This window comes from Hevea brasiliensis, chromosome 10 (genome assembly GCF_030052815.1).
Source record: "Hevea brasiliensis isolate MT/VB/25A 57/8 chromosome 10, ASM3005281v1, whole genome shotgun sequence".
NCBI classification, from domain to species: domain Eukaryota; kingdom Viridiplantae; phylum Streptophyta; class Magnoliopsida; order Malpighiales; family Euphorbiaceae; genus Hevea; species Hevea brasiliensis.
In genome coordinates this window covers 91,630,000-91,653,246 of record NC_079502.1, presented here as the reverse complement: position 1 = coordinate 91,653,246, position 23,247 = coordinate 91,630,000, and positions in this window count along the sequence as shown.

Here is a 23,247-nt window from a genome sequence, read left to right as displayed (position 1 = left end):
TAATCTCCATAATAGTAATTTTGTTTTTTTTTAATACAATGACTAATAAAAAAAAAACTTGATTTAAACTAAATAGAGGCACTAAAATGTAGACAAAATAAAAATATAAAAAATAATTAATGTATTTTTTAAAATAAAAAAAAATAATTAATTAATTTTATTAAAATAAAAAAATTAAATAATAATTTTTTCAAATACCAATCTTCCTAAAGTAGAAAAGGTTCAGAACAGCTTATCATGATTATTATTTAACTATTCTTATGCAATCTTTCTTTCTCTATTATATTATTTTTCTTAATTTATTCTTCGTCTTCTCGTCTGGAAGGATATATGGAAACAGGCGGCTTGAGCTTTGTAGTCTTCCTTTCTCTATCGGTGCCAACATCAGGGCAAGAAACATGATCAGCATACCTTGTTTTATGCTTCATTCTAGTCTTCCTTTCTCTATCGGTGCTTTTTCTTGATGCATGCACAGGTTCTCCTAAATATAATTTTAAAATTTTTAAATCTTGAAAAATCTTCTATAACTTTAAAAAAATTTTATTTAAAAAAAAAATTAAGTCTTATCCCATATTAGCGATTTTATTTAATTATTTTAATCTTATAAAATCAGTTAAAATTTCAAAATATATAAAAATTTTATTTAAAATTAAAATTCAATTTGAGGGTAATTTTTTCTTCCCAAAATTTCCCCTTTCAATGCAAAGGTTATTAGTTTTTTATTTTTAAATTAACCATTTTCTTACACTACAATGAAAAGGAATCACACGGATTGTCAAAGACAAAGAAAAGGACTTGAATTTTATAAAAAGCTAAAAGATTTGACAAGGGATTAGGCTATTCAACAACTTCCATAAATATTTTAAAATTTAAAGATAACGGTAAATTTATGAACTTAATCCTTATATAATAACTGGATTAATTGTAAATGAAAATTTGACCGTAAGGTAACAATCACTTACCTTAGTAAATTAATTAGGATTTATTATTTCTATGGAGAGATAGGTAATAAATTATAATTAATTTTTTTTTATTCATTTTGAGAGAAAAGATCAAATAATTCAGGATTATTGTTTCTTGCATTTGATAATTAAATTTGAATTATCAAATTGATGAAATTCAATTGAATTAGATAGAAGTGAACCTTAATACATTGACCGAGTGATTAATTAATAAATTTTATTTTCACTGTTAATTAATTTATTAAATTAAAATCCTTTAATTGATTTTTAATAATTAGTAATCAGTCTCTGCCGAATCCACATTCTATTTTATCACTTTATTACTTAAATGATTTCGTGCACTTTCTAACTCTTCCTCCTCTCAAATCCTGCCATCTCTCCTGCTAATGTTGTCCAATTTCTCACCATTAAGTTAACATTAACTATCTTTGTAATATATATATATATATATATATATATATATATATATATATATATATATATATATATATATAAAGTTAAGAGATTTTTCCTTTTTCTTATTTCTATCACATGATATTCTAAAATTTTACTGTTGACATGTGACACTTACCATATGAAAATTATTATATTTAATAATTATAGTAATTAATGTAAGTAATTATCATTATTATTATTAAATATCTTTATTATTATCATTGTTATTAAATTTTTATGGCTAACTAATTAAAAATATTAGAAATATTTCAATAATTTCATAAGTTTCTCATTTCATGATTTTTATATTTTTAATTATTTCATTTAATTATAAAAATTTAAGAATTATATATCTTAAAATTAATAAAATAATTTAAAATTATACTATAAAAGTAATCGCATAGAGTTATATACTTTTCACTCTCTCTCTTTTTTATATATTTAATAAATTTTAATTTACTTTAATGTTATTTTATTTGATCTTCTAAATTTAAATAATAAAAAAGTATTGATTATTAAATATAATTGTTATTTATTGTGAGGTTTCTTAATTTTTAATTTAAAAATATCAATGGCAATTATTTTAAAGAAAAATAAAATATTTTTAAATACATTTACTGCAATTAAATTTAATGTTTAATTGTTAATAATTTGACAACTTAAGAAATTTAATTTTAAAATTCAACGAATATTATAATGACTATTTGATTATTATCATAACTGAAAATTTAATTTCTTTTAAAATATCTGCTCCAAATTACAAGTAAGTATATTTGAATTTTAGTGAAAAATTAATGATTAAATTTTCTTTTAAATATGTCTAATTATTAAATGTAATGTTTATCTATTAATTTTTAATTTTTTAAAAAAGAAAAGTCAGCATTAAATTTTTTTTTTATTTTCTAAACAACGAAAATATATAATTACTAAATATAATTATCACACGTTATAATATTCTATAATTTTTAATTTAAAAACGTCAATTGTAGTAAAATCAAAACCCATATATATTTTGAAGGAAAATCAATATTCAAATATTTTCTCTCTCCCTTTTATAAATTTAACAAATTTTTATTTACTTTAATATTTTTTATTTTTATTATTTAAAATAATTTAATAATAATAATAATAATAATAATAATTATTATTATTATTATTATTATTATTATATGCAAAGAATAACTTATAACCATTTAAAAGAAAAAAACTTAAGGTTATTAACGATATCTATTTGAGAGCAACTACTAACTTATTTAACTAAAGTTTATTATTTGCATTTTAGAGTTTTAAAATTTTAAATAATAACGTTAAATTTTTTTTAATTAAAAAATAAAATTTTAATTAATAATGATTTATATATATATATATATATATATATATATATATATATATATATATATATATATATATATATATATATTACCGTGTTATGCACGAATATTCTGCTAGTTGTATTAATATAACACTGTAAAAAATGTTCCTCACAATTTATATCTACATTTAAATTTGCACTTGAAACTTTTATGTTAGAGAAAACACTAGAAAAGAATTAGCATGGGCAATAATATTCTTAGTAGCAGAAATATTCTTATCAAAACTCGATTTTTTATAAATTTTAAAAAATAAATATATGAAATTTATATATTTAATAATAAATTATCTCTTAGAATGTAATGAATAGATATAAACAAAAAAAAATCTATTATGATTATTATTATTATCACTCATAACTGAAGGATAATTATAAACAAATAATATTTACGAACAACTATTTTTTTATCGGCAAGAAAAAGATTTATTGTTTAAAAAAAAACAAAACAAAACTTAGCTGTGAAAATCTAATATTTTATTTATTTATTTATTTATTTATTTTAATTAATTAACAATAATTTAATATAATTATATATATATATATATGGATAGCCTGCTTATTTATTTTTGTATATATATTATTTTTGAAATTAAACATATATCTGTAATCTGAACAACCCAGTTCAATAATATTTCTTATTACATTCTAAACCTAATAGAATTCTTGAAATATACATATCCTAATTATCTCTTTCTGCTAAATTTTACTCACAAAACTTGTTTATCATCTCCTTGTATACCAAATACTCTCAACAGGTATTTTTCATTATTTTTTATTTATTGTTATATATATATAAATTTATGATTTATAATCTAATGTGCCCAGAGAATTCTAAATTTTTACTTCTCTATTCATCACATTCGATTCTGTTTTCAAGGTAAAAATTCTCGTTCTTTGTTCAATAATAGGTGAATTTGATTTTATTTTATTTCCTTGATTTGTTACAACAACTCTAAAAATTCTTTTTTTTTTCATTGATCATTGGTATTGAATTTGGTTAATCATAATTACTGTTAGACCATAGCTGATTTTTATAAAAAAAAAAAAGGAAAATATACAAAAGGTTTCCTCATACTTGTAATATATATATATATATATATATATATATATATATATATATATATATATATATAAGTTATTTTATTTTATTATTATTTGATATTTTTCTTTAATATTTGGGTATGTAATAGATTTAAATATTCAATCTATCAGTTGAAATTGTCTCTCTTCCATTGAAAATAACTATTGTCTTGAAGGTTCCAGGTGAGTGATAATTATATATATAAGTTATTTTATTTTATTATTATTTGATATTTTTCTTCAATATTTTGGTATGTAGGAGATTTGAATATTAAATCTGTTAGTTGAAATTGTCTGTCTTTCATTGAAAATAACTATTGTCTTGAAGGTTCTAGGTGAGTGGTAATTATAGCACATAGCACCGTTTTAGTCCCTTTTAAAATTTCTTAGCATTAAAATTATTATTAAATGAAATTGTAAATCAATATTTTAACAATTATTTTACATATGATTTTCTAGAGTTTTATTTTATTATTGAATTTTATTCCGATTTTGATTAAATAATTGATTTTGTCAATTATCTCTGCATTAGAGTCATTAGGATTCCGAGAACAGGTCTTTAATGTCTTTTATATTGATTGATATCTAATTGTGGAATTTATAGATGTGTTACGCAGAATTGATTTGAGATTGATTTGATCTTGTTGACTCTCTGAAATTGTTGAAATAAACTATTAGAATTACACTGTCAGTTATTGTTCATTATCTAAAATCTTTGGGTTGATTTTGATTGATTTTTGGAAATTGATTTTCTGTTTTGAATTGGTATCTATACTCAGTATCTGTATCTGCTATCTGGCCCCGCTTTGTGGACTATCACAGTATTAGGTTGCATTTTTGAGTTACGTATCATTGCAATTCATGGTTTGCATTAGTATCATATACATTGATATCTATGAAGGAGGAGGAAGGTATCTAATATCTGGTAGCGCGCTTACCATATGGCCTTTGGTGATGTGGGGTATCATCACCATAGTGCACTGTATCATAAAATTTTTATTGAATGAATTTCTTTTATTTATATGTTTTATGAAATTATTTTATTAATGATTTTGATAGCATGAGCATGATTTTATTGGATAGAAAATTTATTGCGAAATTAACCAAGCGTCTGCCTATTCCTGTTCTGTTGTGTGCTATAATTATCATTCACTGAGTATTAGCTCAAACTATGTTTTCTCTGTCTGTTATCTGTTTCATATCAGTAGAATTCTATAGCTGATTCAAATATTCAGTCCATTTTCTGGGAAAAGGATAATCTTTGATTTGTTCTCATGGTATGCTCGAATTCATGTTTCCTCAGGCTAATAATTAGTTTAGTTTATTGAACAGTTTAAGTTTTCAATTGAAATCTATAGAGACTCCGCAGTTTACTTATGGGATATTTATGATGTTTATTCAGTATTTTGTTTATTTGGATTTTGTATATTTTTTTTGGGATTAGTAAGTGACAATATATTTATTCACGATACTCTGATAAGGCTTGCATGATTTAAGAATACTTAAATTATGCGCTGGTCGCGACACAAAATTTTGGGTCGTGACAAAGTTGGTATCAAAGCTCGGTTGAGGTCTAGTAAACTTGCAGAGCATAGGATCCTTAACGTCTTTTCAGTTTATCATTGCTTTAGATATCTGCGTCCTTTGTACTTTTTCAACTGTCTTAATTTAGTTCACATTTTCAGATTTAATACTTGTTTATTAAAATGAATAAGTGCTTGAATCTGCTAAACGTAAGAGGAGAGCTAGGGCCAAGGGTCTTAATGGTGCAAACCTTGATCCAACAAGGGAGGTACCACTTCAAACTATTAATCAGACATCTAAACAGACGCCTATGGCTAAGACTGGGGCGCAACCATTCCAATTAGCTACTGCAGCTCAAGCACCTAGAGCTGATTAGGTTACTGTGGCAAACTAATAACGGGATTGCATGCAGTGAATCATGCTGTTAATACTATAATTGAGTACCTTACAGCTCAATAATAGTAACCAGTGGCTGACCCTATTTCAGCACCAGCTCAAGATAGGGCTCGATTTCTTGACTCCACAGACTTTCTTAAGCAAAAACCAAAGGAGTTCATTGGAAAGGATGCATTAGTTTATCCCTTAGATTTTCTAGATGACATGGAGAGGTGTTATGATACTATGGGTTGCAGTAGTGCTAGGATGGTGATGTTGGCAGGAAATCAGCTTAAGGGAGTTGCTCGTTAGTGGTATCTCTCTAAGAAGAATGGGCGACCTGAAAGTTTTATCCTTTAGCCTGAGTTTCACTCTCTCTTCTTAGAGCAATTTCTCCTTCCTAGTGTTCAAGAGGCTAAGGCTTTGGAGTTTGAAACCTTGAAGCAAGGCAACATGACAGTTACAAAGTATGAGATGAAGTTTAACAAATTATCCCGCTTTGGTAAACACTTGATTCCAAATGAGGAAAAGAAGGCTCGCAAGTTTGAAAGGGGCATAAGAGACAGGCTAATTGATCGTGTAGCTCCTTTACGACTACTAAAATATGAGGAGGTGGTTGATCAAGCTAGACAGATGGAGATGTATGATGATGAATGTTGGACTGGTTAGCCACTTATCACGTTTCATTGGATTGTCATAATAAAGTTGTGTTCTTTAAAATTCCTGGGGAGATAAAATTTAAATTTCAGGGGGATCGTAATATAGCCTCTAGTAATCTTATCTCAGCAGTGAGTGCTAGATGATTGTTTCAAAAGAGGTGTAAGGGGTATCTAGCTTATGTTAGAGATGTTCAGGTAGAAGGTGCAAGTTTGGAGAAAGCTGTAGTGGTTAAGGAGTTTTTTGATGTGTTTCTAGAAGATTTATCAGGTTTACCCTCGGAGCGAGAGGTAGAGTTTGGTATAAACTTAGTTCTTGGAACTGAGCCCATATCTATGCCACCTTATCATATGGCACCCGTAGAACTTAAGGAGTTGAAGGAGTAGCTATAGGACCCATTAGATAAGGAGTTTATTCACCTTAGTGTTTCTCCATGGGGTGCTCCTATGTTATTTGTGCGGAAGAAAGATGGGTCTTTGAGAATGTGCATTGATTATAGGCAATTGAATAAGGTGACTATGCGTAATAAGTATCCTCTTCCATGCATTGATGACCTGTTTGACCAACTTCAAGGTGCAAAGTATTTTTTCAAGATTGATCTTCGATTTGGGTATCATCAATTGAGGGTTAAGAAAGAAGACATACTCAAGATGGCCTTTAGGACTAGGTATGGACACTATGAATTTCTTGTAATGTCTTTTGGTCTTACCAATGCTCCAGCCGCTTTTATGGATCTCATGAATAGAGTTTTCAAGCCTTTCTTAGATCAATTTGTTATAGTCTCCATCGATGACATTCTAGAGTACTCAAAGAGTAAAGAGGAGCATGAGCAACATTTGAGAATTGTCCTTCAGACCTTACATGTCACGACCCAACCTATGGGCCGGACCGGCACTAGGACCTGGGCCAGCCTAAAGCCCCCGAGGCCCGTAGTAAGCCTAACTATTCACTTAACCCAACTCTAAGGCCCATTTGGGCCCAATTTCAAGAAATCAACCGGACAGAGTCCGGCCATAAAATGGACCTTTCAACGGGGAGTTTTTGACTCACCCGACCTGTAAACATAATAAATACTCAATTGGGGAGCTCAATTCACCCTCCACATACTCATCAGCATAAAAATAAATGGGAGCTCTGCTCCCTCATCCAATCCATCAAACATGCATAGAATATTAAGTTTACAGGTCCAAAATAATAATTTAGTTTACAGACCCATATCAAATAAACATTTCTAACACATGCGGAAATTCTAAGATTTAACAAGTTTATACAAACGTTAATAATCGACCTGCGAGGAAGAAAGCAGGTTAATCTCAAAAATATCCTCCTGTGGCCTGAAAAAATATTGAACAGGAGTGAGCGTTCGACTCAGAGAGTAAAATATCAATTTTAACCATAATCTCTATAACTATCTAAAACTAATGCACCCTATAGAGTGAAATGCAACATCAATAACATTTTTACATCATCACATCAAAAAGGTAATTTGGAGCACTCACACACCCAGTGATATCAATCATAATATATGGGAGCTGATCCCCTATACAGCTCTCTTAATCCAACCTGGTGCCAGCAAAGAACTCAAGCCGGACTTTCGCTTAATAAACCAAATCGGGGGTCCCAGCGAAGAACTCAAGCCGTGACTACCCCCCCGAAGGATCGGGTCCCAGTGAAGATCTCAATCCATGACTACTCGTCCTATCCATAGTCCACACCACATCACACGCATGCCAACGCACGCACACTGCTCTAAATTACCACAGCAATATACATGGCACTTTTACAGTTATGAATGCAACATAAATCGTGCCTAAAGTTTATCTACATATATATATGCATATAAGTGATGCATGGGCATGCTTGAACATATAATAATAGTGAAATTACAATTAAAATTAATATTTTACTTACAGACTTGACAACGGTCACTGTGGCGGCTGGGCAGAGGAAGAAGGCTGTCCCGGCTCACCTGACAATTACATTACAATTATTTAATACAAATGACTCAATACAATCAAGAAAAGACCAAATACGTCCTAAGTCGTGTCGAAAATCCGGCAGAGACTCCCCTATACCTAGGACCTACCCAACCTGCAAAATGGCTCAAAACACACTTCTATATTCACAATCCATATATCCACAACTCAATCACATCACACAGCCCCTCCTGGGCCCATCAAATCAGTCATCCATCACAATATATAAAATTTCAATTTAGTCCTTATAATTGATCATTTTTGCAAAAACTACCCAAACAAGCTCTAAAAATTCTAAATCTTTGCCTCAGTGGCTTTAGCAATATTACTAGGCTAATACAAAAAGAATCATAATTTTCTGAGCTACCACGAATATTTTATGAATTTTTAATCCTATTTAAGCACTAGAAAATTACGAAAAAGCAAGGTTCGGGTTTACCTTTGCCGATTCCGACTTCGGAAACGCGCTCGGAACATCTGACAATGGGGGGGTAGCCAAAACCTTGGTCCAATTTCGGAGACTTTTCCGGTAATGGGTCTGTCTGGCTGGAAATTCACAAACTCGGTCAACTGTCGAATTTCTGTGAATTGAGGATACCTACACGAAGCCCACAACACGGAGGTTAGTACATAAATTTTTCAGAATTTTCTAAGCTCATTTAATGCTCGGAAAGACACTGCGAAGTTTCATGGGACCCACCGAAAAACAGTGTCGGAAAAATTCGAAATTTATGTCGCCGCAAAACTCTCGACAAGTGGAGCGCTCTGGTACTCTCGGTTTTCTCGTGGGATTCACGGTTTGCGAGAAATCTAGCCCGAAAGTCAAAATGGGCAAAAACTTCCCGGGCAAAAATTGGACAAACCGCTGGTTTGGATTTCGGTGTTCTTGGTGTCTATGGAAAGCTCTCGACGAGTAGATGAGTTTAGACACAAGACCCGGTCCGATTGGTGGCCGGATCGGCCGGATTTTGGCCGGGAAGACGAACGGTCGCGCGCGCGAGGGAGGGACGTTCGCGCGCGTTTTCCGGCCGTTTGGGGCGGCGGCCGGTGGGCTGGGACGGCTGGGGGTCGGCGCCGGCGAGCTGGGGAGGCAGGGGAGGTGGCGGCGCGGCAAGGGGAGGAGGGAGGAGAGAGAAAAGAGAGAGAGAAGGGGAGGAGGTCAGATGCGCGCAGGAGGAAGAAGGAAGAAAAAGAAAAGGCCGGTCCGATTCGATCGGTCCGATCCGGTCTGGTTCTATTCGGTCGGTCCGATTCAGAATACAAAATTTTGAATTTTTACTTTGCCTCGGGACCGAAAACGAGGTCCAAAAATTCTGAAAAAATTCCAGAAAACTCAGAAAAATTCGTAGATTTTAAATATATTTTTAGTTTTGCCACGTGGTATTTAAATTAATTTTTTAAAAATCATCAAAGTTTATATTTTCGAAAAATCGAACCCGATTTTCAAAATCCGAAAAATCTCAAAAAATTTCCTAAAATTTAAATAAAATTAAAATACCAATAATGCTCATACAATAATAAAATTTAAAATCTTGGGGTGTTACATTCTTCCCCCCTTACAGAAAATTCGTCCTCGAATTTTACATAAGGCAGAATAAAGCACATGATTATACATTGAACAGATAAGGGTACTTGCTACGCATGTCCTGTTCTGACTCCCAAGTGCACTCTTCCACTGACTGGCTCCTCCACAAAATCTTAATCATAGGGATCTGTTTTGATCTTAGCTGTCTCACTTGATAGTCCACTATGGCTACAGGTTGCTCCTCAAATGTCAAATTCTCTTTTAGCTCTATTACATCTGGCTGTATTACATGAGAAGGATCTGGAATGTATTTCCTGAGCATGGAGATGTGAAATACAGGATGAACGTGAGAAAGGTTGGGTGGTAGCTCCAACCGGTAGGCAACTGCTCCAACTCTATCTGTAACCTCAAAAGGTTCGATATACCGAGGTGCCAACTTGCCCTTCTTTCTAAATCTCATGACTCCCTTCATCGGAAAAACCTTCAGGAATACATAGTCGCCTACTGCAAACTCCACATCCCTCCGTCTGGGGTCTGCATAACTCTTCTGCCTACTGAAAGCTGTTTTCAATCGTTCCCTGATTAAAGGAACTACCTCTGAAGTGTACTGCACTAGGTCTACATCATGCACCTTCGCTTCTCCCATTTTCGTCCAACACAGAGGAGACCTACACTTTCTTCCATATAGTGCCTCATAGGGTGCCATCCCTATGCTGGAATGGTAACTGTTGTTGTAGGCAAACTCCACCAAAGCTAGCTGATCATCCCATTGACCTCCAAAATCCAAAACACTCATGCGAAGCATGTCTTCCAGTGTTTGGATTGTCCTTTCGGACTGTCCGTCTGTCTGAGGGTGGAAGGCCGTACTGAAGTTCAACTGTGTGCCAAGTGCCTCCTGCAACTTTCTCCAAAACCGAGAAGTGAACTGGGGCCCTCTGTCAGATATTATGGAAGCTGGAACTCCATGCAATCTGACTATTTCTCGAATGTAGAGTCGGGCGTACTGTGCCACTGAATACGTAGTCTTCACAGGCAAAAAGTGAGCTGATTTGGTTAGACGGTCCACAATTACCCATATCGAATCATATCCTCGCGTGGTACGAGGCAACCCAGTCACAAAATCCATAGTGATCATTTCCCACTTCCATTCTGGGATAGGGAGCTCTTGCAGCTTCCCCAGTCTCGGTGTTCAAACTTCACCTTCGACAAGTCAAGCACTTGGACACAAAGTGCTATGTCTCTCTTCATGCCATTCCACGGTAGCTATCTTTCACATCATAGTACATCTTGGTGGAACACAGGTGGACAACATGCTGTATAGTGTGCCTCTTGCATGATTTCATTTCTGAGATTGTCCACATCGGGCACACATATCCTTGAACCTTGCACTAGGGCGCCATCATTGGCAAATCCAAAGTCACCACCTTCACCTTGCTGTACTCTTTCTATGATCTTCATCAATTGTTGGTCTCTGTGCTGGGAAACTCTAACTCTGTCTCTCAAGTCTGGCCTCACTGAAAAATGAGCTAGCAATACCCCCTCATCTAAAAGATCTAGGATTAAACCTTGATCCATCAACTTATGTACCTTCTGAATTAACGGTCTCTTCTCTGCTGAAATGTGCGCCAAACTGCCAGAAGATTTTTTGCTCAAAGCATCTGCTACTACATTGGCTTTCCCAGGGTGGTACTAGATGGTGCAATCATAGTCTTTCAGAAGCTCCATCCATCTCCTCTGTCTCAAGTTTAAATCCCTCTGTTGGAAGATGTACTTCAAACTCTTGTGGTCGGTGTATATCTTGCACACTTCACCATATAGGTAGTGTCTCCAGATTTTTAGTGCAAAGACTATAGCCGCCATTTCCAAATCATGGGTGGAGTAATTCTGCTCATGCCTCTTCAGCTGTCTTGAAGCATAAGCTACTACTTTTTCATTCTGCATCAAAACACACCCTAGGCCAACTCTGGAGGCGTCACAGTACACGGTGTATCCTTCACCACTCATAGGTAGTGTCAACACAAGGGCGGTGGATAGACACTCCTTAAGCTTCTGGAAACTCCTCTCACAGTCATCTGTCCAAATGAATGGAACATTCTTCCGAGTTAACTTAGTTAGGGGAGCCGCTATCCTGGAGAAATCTTGCACAAAACGCCTATAGTAGCCAGCTAGACCCAAAAAACTTCGCACCTCAGTGACTGTTGTCGGCCTAAGCCAATCAGTTACAGCTTCAATTTTCTTGGGATCCACTTGAATGCCGTCACTAGAAACCACGTGTCCCAAGAATGAGATGCTTTCTAGCCAAAATTCACATTTTGAAAATTTGGCATATAGCTGGTGCTCCCTCAACGTCTGCAACACCATCCTCAAGTGCCACACGTGTTCTTCCTCGGTCCGAGAGTATACCAAAATGTCATCTATGAATACGATGACAAAACGGTCCAAAAATGGCTTGAACACCCGGTTCATTAAGTCCATGAAGGCTGCTAGTACATTAGTGAGTCCAAAAGACATCACCAAGCACTCATAATGACCGTATCTTATACTGAATGCCATTTTGGACACGTCCTGATTCCTGATTCTCAATTGATGGTAGCCTGGTTGCAGGTCTATCTTGGAAAAGAATCTAGCCCCTTGGAGCTGATCAAACAGATCGTCGATCCGAGGAAGTGGATACTTGTTCTTCACAGTCACCTTGTTCAACTGTCTATAGTCAATGCACAACCTCAATGACCCATCCTTCTTTCTCACAAATAGAACAGGAGCACCCCAGGGTGAAGTGCTCGGATGTATGAAACCTTTGTCCAACAGCTCCTGTAGTTGCTCCTTTAACTCTTTTAATTCTGCTGGGGCCATCCTGTAAGGTGGCATGGATATGGGGTTTGTACCCGGAACAACATCAATGTAGAACTCTATTCCCCTTTCTGGTGGCAACCCTAGAAGCTCTTCAGTGAAGACATCCATGAATTCTCTGACAACAGGAACATTTTCCATGTTGACACCTTCTACAGATGTATCTCTCACCAATGCCAAATACCCTTGGCATCCTCGCCTCAACATTTTTCTAGCACTAATTGCTGACACCAAGTTATATGGAGCCACGCTTCTGTCACCATCAAAGCTAAACTCTTCCATACCAGGTATGTGGAAATGCACCTTTTTGTTCCTGCAGTCTAAAGTGGCATAATGAGTTGCCAACCAATCCATCCCCAAGATTACATCGAAATCCATCACTGGTAGAGGAACCAAGTCTGCTGGGAGGATCTTTCCATCCACTACTACTGGGCTACCCGGAAAAATCATATCTACATCTATGTTGTCACTAAGTGGAGTAGCTCGACAAAGGACATTCTAAGGTTGTAGGTTTCTACCCAACCTCATGGCAAACACAGGGAGACAAATGAGTGCGTAGCACCGGATCTATTAAAACACGAGCCTCATAGGAACATACCGTAAGAATACACGCCACAATCGCATTTGAAGCTTGAGCATCCGGTGGGTCGGGTGAAAACCCGAGCTTGACCCTACCCGAGTGGCGTAACCACATCGACTTCTACCTCTGACCGCCTCCAAATCCACGTCCCCCTTGTCCTCAGCCCTGTTGGCCACTAAATTGACTGCCTGCCATGCTGGAAGCACCCGGATACAATCGGCGAGGAACATTTGCAATGAACCCCGTGACCCCATCGTGGCTCATCAACACGGGCATTCCCTAGCAAAGTGACCTAGTTGGCCACACTGAAGCATACTCCTGAACCCATCAAACAAGGTCCTGAATGTCCTCTTCCACACTGTGCGCAAGGTGCCAAGGAGGATCCTGAACCAGACCCAGAACTGCTGTACCCTGAACTGTGATCACTGCTGGATCCGTATCCTGGTCTGAACCCTTGAGGTTTGTGTCTAAAACCACTATTCTTGTTCCTACTTTTACCTCTGTAATTACTCTGGCCACCACTGTCTGGAGTACCCATTTGGGGAGCACCGGTAGAACCCTCTCGCTCGCTTTTCTTTGCTCTTCACTGTCATCCACAAAGATAGCTAATCTCAATCTGTCTAGCTCGATCAACCACCACATCAAAAGATCGATCGGACATCATGGCCGTGTTCGCATACCTTCTGCCAAGCCCTTTAGGAATCTTTTCACCTTCATAGTTTCGTAGCTCTCTGTAGGGGCATATCTCGCTCAATTCCGTAAATTCTCAGAGCATATTCATATCTGCACCGCCATTACGCCTTAAGGCCTCAAAGCCCACCGCTCGATCTCTGAAGCTTCGCACAAACCGATTGATGAACAGTTCCACAAACTGAGTCCACGACAAACCCTCCATCCGAGGTAATATGTAGTCATTCATCCATTGTCTAGGCATAGGCCCCATGACATGCTGCATACACTCTATAAGTCTTCTATCAGTCAATCAATTACATTTCTGCTCTGCGCAGAATCCAAAAATCGATATCGTCATCGACACATCATAAGTACTAGGCACCAACTTCTTAAAATTGATTATCTGCTTGTAAGGTTCCCTCTTAGTGCAAAGTGCTGCTGTGGAGGGTGGACCATATACTGCGCCATCATGTCGATGGTTCTCTGCAATCCAGCTAGAGTAGCTGCTATGGGGTCCATGGGACCCTGTGCTATGAAAGACTGATCCTGAACTGTTGGCAGCTGCTCTTCTACTTGAGCAGCTCTAGGCCTCCTACCCCGCCTCCTCGGGACAGGCGCCTCATCTTGTGCTGACACCTCGTCAGGCACATCCGTTCAGTGCGTGGCGGCTCTCCGCTTCTACGCATTTTCACGAAATTCAAAGACATTAGCCCACAAAATTCAAAACAGCATGTTACACAGCTCTATAAACTCATATTTATACATAATTATATGAAGCAGAAACTAGAAGCAAAGATGACAATGCAAGACGAATGTGGGCCCTATTTTTTCGCATGTGACTCCTAGTAGACTCTTCCCAACACTTAGACAATTTTTCCCTAAGAATCTGGAGCCTAAGCTCTGATACCACATTTGTCACGACCCAACCTATGGGCCGGACCAGCACTAGGACCTGGGCCAGCCTAAAGCCCCCGAGGCCCGTAGTAAGCCTAACTATTCACTTAACCCAACTCTAAGGCCCATTTGGGCCCAATTTCAAGAAATCAACCGGACAGAGTCCGACCATAAAATGGACCTTTCAACGGGGAGTTTTTGACTCACCCGACCTGTAAACACAATAAATACTCAATTGGGGAGCTCAGCTCACCCTCCACATACTTATCAGCATAAAAATAAATGGGAGCTCTGCTCCCTCATCCAATCCATCAAACATGCATAGAATATTAAGTTTACAGGTCCAAAATAATAATTTAGTTTACAGACCCATATCAAATAAACATTTCTAACACATGCGAAAATTCTAAGATTTAACAAGTTTATACAAACATTAATAATTGTCTTGCGAGGAAGAAAGCAGGTTAATCTCAAAAATATCCTCCTGTGGCCCGAAAAAATATTGAACAGGAGTGAGCGTTCGACTCAGAGAGTAAAATATCAATTTTAACCATAATCTCTATAACTATCTAAAACTAATGCACCCTGTAGAGTGAAATGCAACATCAATAACATTTTCACATCATCACATCAAAAAGGTAATTTGGAGCACTCACACACCCAGTGATATCAATCATAATATATGGGAGCTGATCCCTATCTGACTCTCTTAATCCAACTTTGGTGCGTGAAGAACTCAAGCCGGACTTTCGCTTAATAAACCAAATCGGGGGTCCCAGCGAAGAACTCAAGCCGTGACTATCCCCCGAAGGATCGGGTCCCAGCGAAGATTTCAAGCCGTGACTACCCGTCCTATCCATAGTCCACACCACATCACACGCACGCCAACGCACGCACACTGCTCCAAATTACCACAGTAACATACATGGCACTTTCACAGTTATGAATGCAACATAAATCGTGCCTAAAGTTTATCTACATAGATATATGCATATAAGTGATGCATGGGCATGCTTGAACATACAATAATAGTGAAATTACAATTAAAATTAATATTTTACTCACAAACTTGACAACGGTCACTGTGGCGGCTGGGAGGAGGAAGAAGGCTGTCCCGGCTCACTTGACAATTACATTACAATTATTTAATACAAATGACTCAATACAATCAAGAAAAGACCAAATACGTCCTAAGTCGTGCCGAAAATCCAGCAAAGTCTCCCCTATACCTAGGACCTACCCAACCTGCAAAATGGCTCAAAACACACTTCTATATTCACAATCCATATATCCACAACTCAATCACATCACACAGCCCCTCCTGGGCCCATCAAATCAGTCATCCATCACAATATGTAAAATTTCAATTTAGTCCTTACAATTGATCATTTTTGCAAAACTACCCAAACAAGCTCTAAAAATTCTAAAACTTTGCCCCGCGGTCCTTAGCAATATTACTAGGCTATTGCAAAAAGAATCATAATTTTCTGAGCTACCACGAATATTTTATGAATTTTTAATCCTATTTAAGCACTAGAAAATTACGAAAAAGCAAGGTTCGGGTTTACCTTTGCCAATTCCGACTTCGGGAACGCGCTCGGGACGTCTGACAATGGGGGGGTAGCCAAAACCTCGGTCCAATTCGGAGACTTTTCCGGTAACGGGTCTGTCTGGCCGAAAATTCACAGACCCGGTCAACTGTCGAATTTCCGCTAATTGAGGATACCTACACGAAGCCCACAACACGGGGGTTAGTACATAAATTTTTCAGAATTTTCTAAGCTCATTTAATGCTCGGAAAGACATTGCGAAGTTCCGTGGGACCCACCGAAAAACGGTATCAGAAAAATTTGAAATTTATATCACCGCGAAGCTCTCGACAAGTGGAGTGCTCTGGTACTCTCGGTTTTCTCGTGGGATTCACGGTTTGCGAGAAATCTAGCCTGAAAGTCAAAATGGGCTAAAACTTCCTGGGCAAAAATTGGACAAATCACTCAATGGATTTCGGTGTTCTTGGTGTCTATGGAAAGCTCTCGACGAGTAGATGAGTTTAGACACAAGACCCGGTTCGATTGGTGGCCGGATCAGCCGGATTTTGGCTGGGAAGATGAACGGTCGCGCGCACGAGGGAGGGACGTTCGCGCGCGTTTTCCGACCGTTTGGGGCGGCGGCCGGTGGGCTGGGACGGCTGGGGGTCGGCGCCGACGAGCTGGGGAGGCAGGGGAGGTGGCAGCGTGGCAAGGGGAGGAGGGAGGAGAGAGAAAAGAAAGAGAGAAAGGGAGGGGGTCGGACACGCGCGGGAGGAAAAAGGAAGAAAAAGAAAAGGCCGGTCCGATTCGACCGGTCCGATCCGGTCCTGTTCGATTCGATCGGTCCGATTCAGGATACAAAATTTTGAATTTTTACTCTGCCTCGGGACCGAAAATGAGGTCCAAAAATTCCGAAAAAATTTCAGAAAACTCAGAAAAATTCTTAGATTCCAAATATATTTTTAGTTTTGCCACGTGGTCTTTAAATTAATTTTTTAAAAATCATCAAAGTTTATATTTTCGAAAAATCGAACCCGATTTTCAAAATCCGAAAAATCTCAAAAAATTTCCTAAAATTTAAATAAAATTAAAATACCAATAATGCTCATAAAATAATAAAATTTAAAATCTTGGAGTGTTACATTACAGTATCTAAGGATGAGCAACACAAGTTATATGCCAAGTTCTCAAAATGTGAGTTTTGGTTAGATAATGTGGGTTTCCTAGGCCATACAGTATCTAAGGATGGGGTGTATGTTGATAAGAAAAAAGTTGAGGCAGTGTTTCATTGGCCTAGACCCACAACTGTGTCAGAGATTCATAGTTTCTTGAATTTAGCAGGGTATTATAGATGGTTTATTCAAGGCTTCTCTCGTATTGCAGCACCTTTAACTAAGTTGACACAGAAGAATGTAAAATTTCAATGGTCTGAGGCTTGTGAAAAAAGTTTTCAAGAGCTTAAGACTCGTTTGACTACAGCACCAGTGTTAGCTCTTTCGTCTAGATCAGGGGGTTATGCAGTGTATTATGATACTTCTAGGATTAGTTTAGGATGTGTTTTGATGCAGTATGGACTGGTTATTGCATATGCTTCTTGTCAGTTGAAAAGACATGAGCAGAATTATTCAACTCATGATTCGGAAATGGCTGCAGTAATTTTTGCTTTGAAAATCTGGAGGAACTACTTGTATGGTGAGACTTGTGAGATCTTCACTGACCACAAAAGTCTTAAATACATCTTTGATTAACGTGATCTTAATCTTAGGCAAAGGAGATGAGTAAAATTGCTAAAGGATTATGATTGTACCATATGGTATCACCCTGAAAAAGCTAATGTGGTGGCTGATGCCCTAAGCAGGAAGCCTTCTGGTAGTTTAGCTCACATATCTAACAAGTGGAGGCCTCTGATTGGTGAATTACATGAGTTGTTAGATCAGGGAGTAGAGTTTGAAATCGTAGTTAGATCATTCTTAGCACATTTTTTAGTTAGGCCTATCTTGATTGATCGAATTAAGGCTGCTCAGAAGAGGGATTCTCAGTTGTGTGAGATTATAGTAGTATTCATCAAGGCCAAGCTCAAGGGTTCATGTTAAATGATGATGGAGTTCTTCGTTATGGCACTAGACTTTGTGTCCCCAATGTTGATGAGTTGAGAAGAGAAATCATGGAGGAGGCATACCATTATGCTTACACAGCACACCCAAGTTCAACTAAGATGTACCGTGATGTAAGGGAGCATTATTGGTGGGGTGGCATGAAGAGGGATGTTGCAAACTTTGTTGCTAAATGTTTGACTTATCAACAGGTTAAGGCAGAACATTAGAGACCATCTGGGTTACTTCATTCATTGCTTATTCTCGAGTGGAAGTGGGAGCACATTGCTATAGACTTTGTTGTGGGTGTACCTAGTACACGAGGTGATTACAATGCAATATGGGTGATAGTGGATAGATTGACAAAAATTTGCTCCCTTTCTTCCTGTGAAGACTACATATGACTTTCTTAAACTTACATAGTTGTATATAAACAAGATTGTTAGTCTTCATGGTGTTCCAGTTTCCATTGTCTTTGATCATGGTACTTAGTTTACTTCTCAATTTTGGAAGAAATTCCAAGAAGCTTTAGGAACACGAGTAGACTTTTGTACTGCTTTTCACCCTCAGAGAGATGGACAGTCAGAAAGGACCATACAGATATTAGAACACATGCTTCGTGCATGTGTTATGGATTTTGGTGGCTATTGGGATCATCATTTGCCTTTAGTGGAGTTTGCTTATAATAACAATTATCTGGCAAGTTTAGAGATGGCTCCATATGAGGCATTACATGGTCGAAACTGTAGGTCACCGATTTGTTAGGATGAAGTTGGAGAAAGAAGGCTTACTAGACCAGAGTTGACACAATTAACTTCAGAGAAGGTTCGACTAATTCGTGATAGACTTTTGACTACTCAAAGTCAACAGAGAAGTTATGCTGACCCTAAGATGTAGAGTTTATGGTTGGTGATCATGTATTTCTGAGAGTTTCACCAATAAAAGAAATCATGAGGTTTGGGAAGAAAGTGAAGCTCCGTCCTCATTTTATAGGTCTATTTGAAATTTTGGAGAGAATTGGAGCAGTTGCCTACCGTTTAGCCCTTCTACCTGGTTTTGCACATGTACATCCAGTTTTCCATATTTCTATACATAGGAAGTATGTACCTGATCCATCTCATATTTTGCAACCTTAGACCATACAATTTAGGGATGATATGTCATATGAGGAGCAACCAGTAATGATTTTAGATTGACAAACTAGGAAACTCTAGTCTAAGGAAGTGGCTTTGGTCAAAGTCTTGTGGCATAATCACTCAAGTAGTGAGGCCACATAAGAGGCAGAATCTGAAATGTGAGTCAAATACCCTCACTTATGTGATTCTTCAAGTTAGAATTTTATCTGTTTAAATTCAGGGACCGAATTTCTTTTAAGGGAGGAAGTATGTGGAAACTCAATATTTTATCTATTTATTTATTTATTTATTTTAATTAGCTAACAATAATTTAATATATATATATATATATATATATATTATTAGATAGCCTGCTTATTTATTTATATATATATATATATTATTTTTGAAATTAAACATATATTTGTAATCTGAACAACCCAGGTCAATAATAACTTTTATCCCATTCTACACCTAATAGAATTCTTGAAATATATATACCCTAATCATCTCTTTTTGCTAAACTTTGCTCTCAAAACCTATTTATCATCTCCTTGTATACCAAATACTATCAACAGGTATTTTTCATCATCTTTTATTTATTGTTATATATATATATATATAAATTTATGATTTATAATCTAATGTACGTAAAGAATCTATAAATTTTTACTTCTCTATTCATTACTTTAGATTCTATTTTTAAGGTAAAAATTATCATTCTTTGTTCAATAATGGGTGAATTTGATTTTATTTTCTTTCCTTGATTTGTTACAACTACTCTAGAAATTCATTCTTTTTCTTTGATCATTGGTGCAGAATTGGGTTGATCATGATTACTGTTGAACCATAACTGATTTTTATAAAAAAAAAAAGAGGAAAATATACAAAAGGTTTCCTCATACTTGTAATATATATATATATATATAATTTTATTATTATTTGATATTTTTCTTTAATATTTGAGTGTGTAGGAGATTTGAATATTCAATCTGTCAGTTGAAATTGTCTCTTTTCCATTGAAAATAACTATTATCTTGAAGATTTCAGTTGAGTGATAATTATAGTACATTACACCATTTTAGTCCCTTTTAAAATTTCTTAACATTAAAATTATTATTAAATGAAATTGTAAATCAATATTTTAACAATTATTTTACATATGATTTTCTAGAGTTTTATTTTATTATTGAATTTTATTCTGATTTTGATTAAATAATTGATTTTGTCAATTATCTCTACATTAAAGCCATTAGGATTCTGGGAACAGGCCTTTAATGTCTTTTATATTGATTAATATCTAATTGTGGAATTTATAGATGTGTTACGCGGAATTGATTTGAGATTGATTTGATCTTGTTGACTCTCTGAAATTATTGAAACAAACTATTGGAATCACACTGTCAGTTATTGTTCATTATCTGAAATCTTTGGGTTGATTTTGATTGTTTTTTGGAATTTGATTTTCTGTTTTGAATTGGTACCTGTACTCAGTATTGTATCTGCTATCTGGCCCCGCTGTGTGGACTATCACGGTATTAGGTTGCATTGTTAAGTCATACATCAGTGCAATTCATGGTTTACATTTAGGGGTGGCCATGGTTCAGGAACCGCCGGTTTAGGTTAAATGAAATCATAAACCTGAACCAAACCGTCAGGGGACGGTTTAGAAGACGGTTCCTGAACCGCCGGTTCCCGTTTGAGCCCCGATTTAAAATAGTTTGAAAGGCGGTTCGAAAAAGAACGGTTCAAGACAATTTGGAGGACGGTTTGGAAGCGGTTTAGGGATGGTTTAAGGGTAGCTTAGACAAAAAAAAAATTAGAGAAAAATTTTATTGATTCAAATTTTAAGTTATATTTGTAAAAATATTTTAATTTTTCTTAGAAATCTTTCAATCAAAATAAAATAAGAAAAAAAAAGAAAGAAAATAATTTATCTTTAAGAAAAATTTAATAAATAAAAACTTGAACCTGATTAAAAAACTAGAGATGAAATTAATTTTTTTTAAAGAAATTAGCAAAAAATGTATGAACTTAATTTTGCCTAAATATCCCTTTAGGATTTAGAGGAATAAAAATTTTTAGTTCTATTGCCTTTTTAAAAAAATTATATAATAATTGATAATTAAAAAGTATAAAAGAGAAAAAAAATTAAAATAGGAGGTATTGGAAATTTTATTGAGGATTTAAAGTAATAACAAAGTAATTGAGATAGTATTGAAAATTTCAGTAAGTATATAAAATAATAAAGTAGGAAAATTGAGAGAATATTGGAAATAAAAATAAGTGTAGAAAATAATTATTTAGAGAATTTGAGAAAAATTGAAAAAATATTAAGAATTGAAGAAAATGCAGAGAATAATTGTGTAGAGAATTAATGATATATATAAATGAATTAGGAGTGAGGTAACATATTTATTGAATTTTTTTATATTTAAATCGACGGTTTAATCTGGTTCGAAATCGTCGGTTCAATTCTGTTCGAAACCGCCGGTTCACGATTCTTAAAAATTATGAACCTGAACCAAACCACAGAAGGACGGTTTCGGTTCGGTTCAAAGCTGGTTTCGGTTTTGACCGGTTTTGGTTCGATTTTGATCAAACCGGTTTCGGTTCGGTTCCGGTTCAAAATCAGACCGTGGCCACCCCTATTTACATTAGTATCATATGCATTGATATCTGTAAAAGAGGAGGAAAGTATCTAATATCTGGTAACGCGCTTATCATCTGGCCTTTGGTGATGTGGGGTATCATCACCCTGGTGCACCGTGCCATAAAATTTTTATTGAATAAATTTCCTTTATTTATATGTTTTATAAAATTATTTTATTAATAATTTTGATAGCATGAGCTTGATTTTATTGGATAGAAAATTTATTGTGAAATTAATCAAGCGTCTATCTGTTCCTATTCTATTGTGTGTTATAATTATCATTCACTGAGTATTAGCTCAAATCACATTTTCTCTGTCTGTTATCTGTTTCAGATCAGTAGAATTCTATAGCTGATTCAAATATTCAGTCCATTTTTTGGAGAAGGATAATATTTGATTTGTTCTCATGGTATGCCCGAATTCATATTTTCTCAAGCTAATAATTAGTTTAGTTTATTGAACAGTTTAAGTTTTCATTTGAAATCTGTAGAGACTCCACCCTTTACTTATGGGATATTTATGATGTTTATTCAGTATTTTGTTTATTTAAATTTTGTCTATTATTTTTGAAATTTGTAAATGACAATATATTTATTCAAGATATTCTGATAAGATTTACGTTATTTAAGTCGTGACAATACACATCCACTAATAAGGTCATCAGGTCAAATCCAATACATCACTTTTTTTTTTAATTCCGTCCAATACATCAACTTAAATGTGGAATAGTAAGTGAAAAAAATCTGGTACAAAACAACCCAGGACTGAACAGAGCCAACAAAACCAACAGTGTCCAACAGGACAAGCACATAGATTTTCAAAATGTTAACATCACATTATTATTATTATAAGCTAACACCACATTATTTTAATAATTTAATTTACTGACGTCCTAAGAATTTCTGGCATCCTAAGAATTTCTGGCATCCATTTACACTGGCTCATGTGCATGCCT